We start from the raw sequence: 7,101 nt of genomic DNA, 5'->3' as shown, positions 1-7,101 counted from the left end.
AATGGCGGTGCACTTCAAGAACGGCACTAGCGCACGAATAACTCTGCGCCAACGACAGATGCGGCCACGGTCGGAGTCGGAGATGTGGCCAGAACCGAGTATCTTTGACTCAGAAAATGGTCCCCAGTCCGGCTGGCTTAGAGTTGGCCGGAGAGAGAGGCATTGGACGTCGCAGAGGGGACAGATACGGAACAGGTGCTCAATGATTTCCTCGCACCTATACAGGTGTCGCACGTCGGCCTATTGGTTATTCCAGTAGGGCATGAGTATGTTTTATCAGTAAGCGTTCGTAAGCGCTACTCCCAGCCACAGGTGGCACAGCAAGGTTGCTTCGCCACGGGAAAGGGTAGATGACACTTGTAGCCGCAGCGGGGGGTCTAGATTACGCAGCCGCCAATTGAAGACACTCAGTGAACTCCACAAAACTTCCTCTCTAAGGGTAGGCAGACCATGCAGCCTTGCCAGCAAAGTCGTTTCAGACGACGCTACAGTGAGCCGAAAGAAAATCCTTAACAGGAAAACGGAAATCGGCTCCCAAAACACCGAGGTGGAATACGACACTATCTCTGTCTATCGCGCAGACCCATATAGACCACAGAAAACAAGCTAGCGCTGTAGCTACCTTTAGTGCCTCCGTGCGTTTTGGCCACAGTCATAGTATTTTTTGTTCGGACAGTGGCCTTTCGTTCAGTGTGTCCATTGCGGTGCACAAGTAAATAGCACGTACCTCTCCGCACTATAATGCTGGCAGGAACACGTGGAAGTTTTAACATGACGCGTACCGATTCGTACAGTTTGCCCTTCTTCTATAACGCAACATTCCCACATTCCAGCATGTTCGATGTTTTGTACGCCACACAGACAATCAGAGTGGTGGCGTCTCTGAATGTATATCTGAGACCACAGCAAGCATTGTTGTATACTCACTGAGAACGTTTTGTGGCTATGAAAGGAAAGCTACGGGCGCGTGGCTGCTGCACATGTGTTACCGCGCCAAGTAGTCCGGCAGTGTTTGACAGTGATTATGGTTGCTCGGAATAGACGCTGAATCGACGCAGCTTCCACGTGCGATGGTTTCGAGTTTGTCCAGACGCAGAAGGGAAAAGCCGCAAAATAAGTAAACTTTGGCACTCACGGGTGTGTTCTGTCTTATTTCAGCATCATCACCAGCCTATATTTAGGTCCACTGCAGGACGAAGGCCTATCCCTGCGATCTCCAAGTACCCCTGTCTTGCGCTAGCGTATTCCAACTTGCGCCTGCAAATTTCCTAACTTCATCATCCCACCTGGTTTTCTGCCGTCCTCGACTGCGCTTCCCTTCTCTTGGTATCCATTCTGTAACCCTAATGGTCCACCGGTTATCCATCCTAGGCATTACGTGGCCTGCCCAGCTCCATTTTTCGATCCTAATGTCAACTAGAATATCAGCTATCCCCGTTTGCTTTCTGATCCACACCGCTCTCTTCCCGTCTCTTAACGTTAAGGCTTAACATTTTCGTTCCCTCGCTCTTTGTGCGGTCCTTAACGTGTTCTCGAGATTCTTTGCTAACCTCCAAGTTTCTGCCCCATATGTTAGCACCGGTAGAATGCAATGATTGTACACTTTTATTTTCAATGACATTGGTAAGCTCCCAGTCAGGATTTGGCAATGCCTGCCGTATGCACTCCAACCCAATTTTATTCTTCTGCAAATTTCTTTCTCATGATCAGGGTCCCCTGTAAGTAATTGACCTAGATAAACGTACTCCTTTACAGACTCTATAGAGGCTGACTGGCGATCTTGAATTCTTGTTCCCTTGCCAGGCTGTTGAACATTATCTTTGTCTTCTGCATATTCATCTTCAACCCAATTCTTACACTTTCTCGATTAAGGTCCTCAATCATTTGTTGTAATTCGTCTCTATTGTTGCTGAATAGGACAATGTCATCTGCAAACCGAAGGTTGCTTAGATATTCGCGTTCTTGTGGCGTGGAGCAAAGGTAGAACACCCGACTTCAAATATGAAGGTCGTAAGTTCTAATCCTACTCCAGTCCACTACATTTTCAGGCATGAAGTCGTGCCTCACACCGGCAAAAAAAAAAAAAAAGAAAAAAAAACATATTGCCGAGAGCTAGTGGGGCTACATTAGTTCAGGTGCAACCAAACTATGCAGGCTCACTAAGCTTAATCAAAGTCACTCCCTCACCAGAACAGGAACTGGCCTCCCCGGTGCAGTATTCGGCCACTACCTCCCTCATGAGTCATGACTCAGATAGGCTTAGGAGTGAGGATCAACGGCGAATTCTGTCTTATTTAACTGCTGCTAATAAGGTGTTTATATTTTCTCTTGCCCAGCCTAAACTAAAGCGGATTAAAATGCGGGACTCTTTTCAAAAGCGCTCTCACTTCTGCGCACTTTGCCTCCGTAGCTTTCCCTTCATAGCCACAGAAAGTTGCCCGCGAGCATAGTGACGACATGGTAGACATCGCAAATAAGAAGTTGTTTTTGAGAAGACGGCGTTGTTAAGGAGCAAGCTTGCAAGCACGATGACGGTGGTCCCTGTGAGAGCCTACTAATGTTGTGCTTAGTGTGTTTAGAGCTGGTGGAACTGCTGAAGTGTGCTGATCTCTTTTTATATATGGACACTCCAAAGCGGATTTCTGCCGTCGGCGTCGCCGTCGCCGTGAAGTTCCGTATGACGTCAACGGCGATGAAATCGTCGCCGTGCGCCGTATGCTGTATGTGCGAGTGAAAGGGCGCGAGGGACGCGCGCCTTCACGGGAAGTGAACGCACGGCGGAGAGCAAACGCGCGTTCTGCGCCGTGCTCCCTGAAGGGCTGCAGAATTAGGGCCCATTCACACTTGCGACTAGGCGAGGGCGCGCGACCGATTGCGACTGGCGACCAGAAAGATACTCAAGACGAACGATGTTCACACTGACAAATGCGACCGACGAGTCGCTAAACCGAAATGTTTCACGATATGCCGTTCACGTCTGCTTGAAATGTCATCGCCGCGTAAAATAAGCGTCAGCGTATACGGACGTCCTGTTCCTTCGCATCTGATTTGTTCAGCTGTTCTGCGACTGCGGTCACGCGACTGAAAAATTGAGCAGTGAGCGACTGGCCCGAAACAGTCGCATTTCGAGAAAAGCGACCATTTGTGACTGCTTGCCACTGGTCGCTTTGCGACTAACTTGGTCGCGCGACCTCGCCTAGTCGCAAGTGTGAATGGGCCCCTTAAGCGTCTCTTTCCTCCTTTACTATCACCATATATAGAGCAAACGCGACTTCTTCCGTCGCGCGAAAGGCCGTGGGGGACGGGAAGGGAGGGAGGGGAGGCGACGTTTAGCTGCGGCACCAAATACCTATTTATATAAAAACGGCTGCGAGGCGAGTATGTGGTAAAGACTTCCGACGCTGCTCGACGAAGTGTCCCGTTCTGATCTCGTCGAAAACCTCCGAGCCGCCCCCAGAACCTCCGGCAACAGTCACCAACGCCGCGCGCGTTCGGTGCCAACTGCGGGTAAAACTGCCGATGGCGTCGAGCAACAGTTCTGCGCAGTTGCTGGTGCTGATAAAACCTACTATCCTTACTCCGTATAGCTCTCTACTAATTGCTATCGCAATTGATGCTTCGCCTTTCGGGTGAAACTGCGACATGTTTTACCTCCAGGGAATAGAAACACTGCAACAAACGGCCCTGTACCTAAAACCTAGTGCCTTGATAATTCAGTTGCGAGTATGGGTTGTATTTTTGTGAAAACTAAGAACGGAAGAAAAATAAATGTTAGGACACTGAGAAAGCTACAGCCAACATAATTTCAGTATATTTCTTATAAACAGGAGCATGCTTTTAAATCAACTTTCATTGAACACTCAAGGCTGATGCTTAGCGAATATGCCAGCCGCGATAACGCCATATATAGATAGCGTAATATACAAATTATCGTGGACGACGCTACGTGCGCAGCTTCTGCGGAAAGGCATGTGCGTTTTTCCTTAAACATTTACCCCGCTGCTAACCCACTCATATCGCGAAACACAACGTCGTGCGAAATCACTGAAGCATTCTGTTCACTAGCCGGTTTGCAGCGCAAGACAGAGGTAATTGGAGATCACAGTCTCCCTGTGATCTCCTTCGTCCTGCAGTGGACACAAATATAGGCTGATGATAATGATGGGTACTATACTATTACCTTCAGACGGCCATTTCACAGTGTCTGCCCAACATGCAGCGGATTGCTCTCATGGGTCAACGTTTTTGTAGTACTAGTGTGTTTTTCCTTCGGAGTTTCAAGTGCACACGTGACTGCCCGAGAACAGCATTTTTCTGCCTGACTGGCTGGTAGGAGCCTAACTTTGTTTATACAGAAGCTGGGGATGCCAGCATTGAACGGTGGTTTACGCCAGTCATATTTTCAGTCATAATAGCCACCGCAAACCTCTTGGCGCACGCACTTCATTCACCGGACCGGAGCTGCAGAATAAACTGGACGCGGGTGATTTGTGGGCTTTTCTCGCAGCCGAGGCAGAGCAGCCTTCCTTCAGTTCCGCAAGACGCTCATGTTTCTTGAAGGTTATTTGTTGTCCTGCCATAGAAGTGCAGGGGCATGCAGAGCGAGCAAACAACGTTATATTCAAGCGTGACACTGAATATGCATCATGGTGAACTGCCATACAAAGCACGCTGGACACTGTTTTCCCCGCCTCGAAAGCACGTTATGCGACCGAGACGCTTCTCAGGCTGGCTCTTTTCTTTTCGCATCTGGCTCTTTTCTAGGGCACAAAAATACTGTGGGCGTTCGGTGCATTACGTAAACAGGATGGGTTCCTTTCTGTGGAGCTGGAAATGCGAATTGTGCATGTAGTCTGATACACCCAAATCGCAAAAGCTGTTTTATCTGCGCAGACACGTCCCGCCGAACTTGCCCTGTGGCAGGAACGGGAATCTGCTGACTTTTATAACTGCCTATGCTTGGAATTTCAGGGGATAAAGCTTGGTGGTGGGAAGTTCAGCAAACGTCATTTTTTTGCATACGCACATAAATACGAACATGCATACATACATACATACATACATACATACATACATACATACATACATACATACATACATACATACATACATACATACATACATAATACATACATACATACATACATACATACATACATACATACATACATACATATACATACATACATACATACATACATACATACATACATACATACATACATACATACATACATACAGATGGACGGAGGAAGATACATATATCTTTTTAGAAGACATTGAAATTAACGTTCATCAAATAAAACATCTAAGTACGTTATAGCTGTCTTTTTCTGATTTCGAACTTTATTAATCGTGCTTGGAACTCTTCTCGGGCTCTGATACTATATACGTGTCCAGTCAAAACAGATACGAATTAGTTCCTTAATTGATTATATGGCGAACGTCGTTTGCAGGTAATGACATTAAAATTTTCGACCCGTTTCCAGTGACGTTTCCAGCAAATGTAATTCGCTTTACATTTACTTACATATCTTGTGACTATGGAATGCTAACCTAGGAGCCTTCCGTGCATTTAGGCAGCAAATAGTGCAAGAAATAAAATAAAATAGAGATAGAGGAAGAGAGAGACGCCAAACAAAGGCTGAAACTAAGGAAAAGCTCCACAGCTATTACTTTCACCGGGGCCCAATTCACCAAGCTTTTCGTTGGTTAGAATTTTGTGCCATTGGCCAGCCGCCTTCACTAATATGTCCAACATCCCGAACAGTTCTAGCGTAAGAAAGTTTTCTTTTTTTTAATACAGGCCCTGAATATTATGGATTTGGCCGGCCTTCACAAACACGTGGCCAGGATAAGATAAATAGAACACAATAAAAACAAAATACACCTGAAGCCACCCCGTAAAATTCCCGCAAGCCAGCCTGTCAGGAAACTCTCTTACACAAGAGATGTTTTGTGCACATTGGCTCTTGGCTTGCATTCAGAGAACGTCTCTTGCGAAAGCTTGTCCGGGATTGGCCTCCACCACGGCCATAGCGCTGTTATCACGTCGATCGCCGTTATAACTGACGGTTGTCAGAGCACCAGAGAATATATAAGGAAACTCTCTCACAAAAGAGAAGCCGAATTCACAAAGCTCTTCATTTGTAATAGCTGTTTGCGATTGGGCTGCTGCATTCGCTATTAATGTGTACAACGTCAGGACTGGCTGCTATAACGGCGGCGGCAGCAGCTGCAGCAGCAGCATACAATGTACGCTGAAACTGTTCATAACAGCAGTTGCTAGCCAATTGCGATGTTGGATCCAATATTACCGAAAGCGGCCAGGCAAATAGCATTTACGAACAAAAAGTGTTGCGAAATCGTGGTCGAATTCACAAAGCTTTTCGTTTGTAAGTGTTCTTTGCAATTGTTGCCCGGCGACCTTCAGTAATGCCCAACATGACGTTTGGCTAGCGTTCACTCTTTCGAGCAGTTTTAGAGTAAGAACTTCCGAACTCAGAAAACGTTTTACGAAGTGTTCCTCATTGGCCGCCCTACAATGCTAATCGTATGTTTACTATCGCTACTGACCGCCGAATAATTAGGCGAACGGTTGTAGCATACTATCGGCTTCGCCAATACTGGTTCTGGGAGCTATAGTAACAAAATAGTTTCTTACGCTACACTAGTTCTGACAAAAAAAACGCCACGCAATGTTCATAGCGAATTTGTGAATAGCGGGGTCTTCCGGCCAATGTTCCAACGATATAAAGTCTTTTTGAATTCAGAGCCTGAACATGCATTCACAAAACAGTTCCTACAGCTCGTGCGATTCGTAAGAAAACGTTTCAGCAAATTGCTCATCGTTTGCCATTGCCCGGAAATCTTCCATAATGACATGTTGGCTGTCACGATTAGCCGCCGCCTGTGCGAAATTGTGCCGTAGTACGAACTGGTATAACGTAACTATTCATTTCGCTCGATACTATTCCAACTTATCATCTACCCATGGCCTCTGAGATCTTACCGGCGCACAAGGTGCGCTGTTGTAATCTCGGAGGCCATTGATCTACCGCTCACAACCGACCGATCCTGGAGGTAACGCAGGTGGAGCGC

This window comes from Dermacentor silvarum, chromosome 4 (genome assembly GCF_013339745.2).
Source record: "Dermacentor silvarum isolate Dsil-2018 chromosome 4, BIME_Dsil_1.4, whole genome shotgun sequence".
Lineage (NCBI taxonomy): Eukaryota > Metazoa > Arthropoda > Arachnida > Ixodida > Ixodidae > Dermacentor > Dermacentor silvarum.
The sequence above is the reverse complement of the archived record's forward strand: the minus strand, read 5'-3'. Positions refer to the sequence as shown.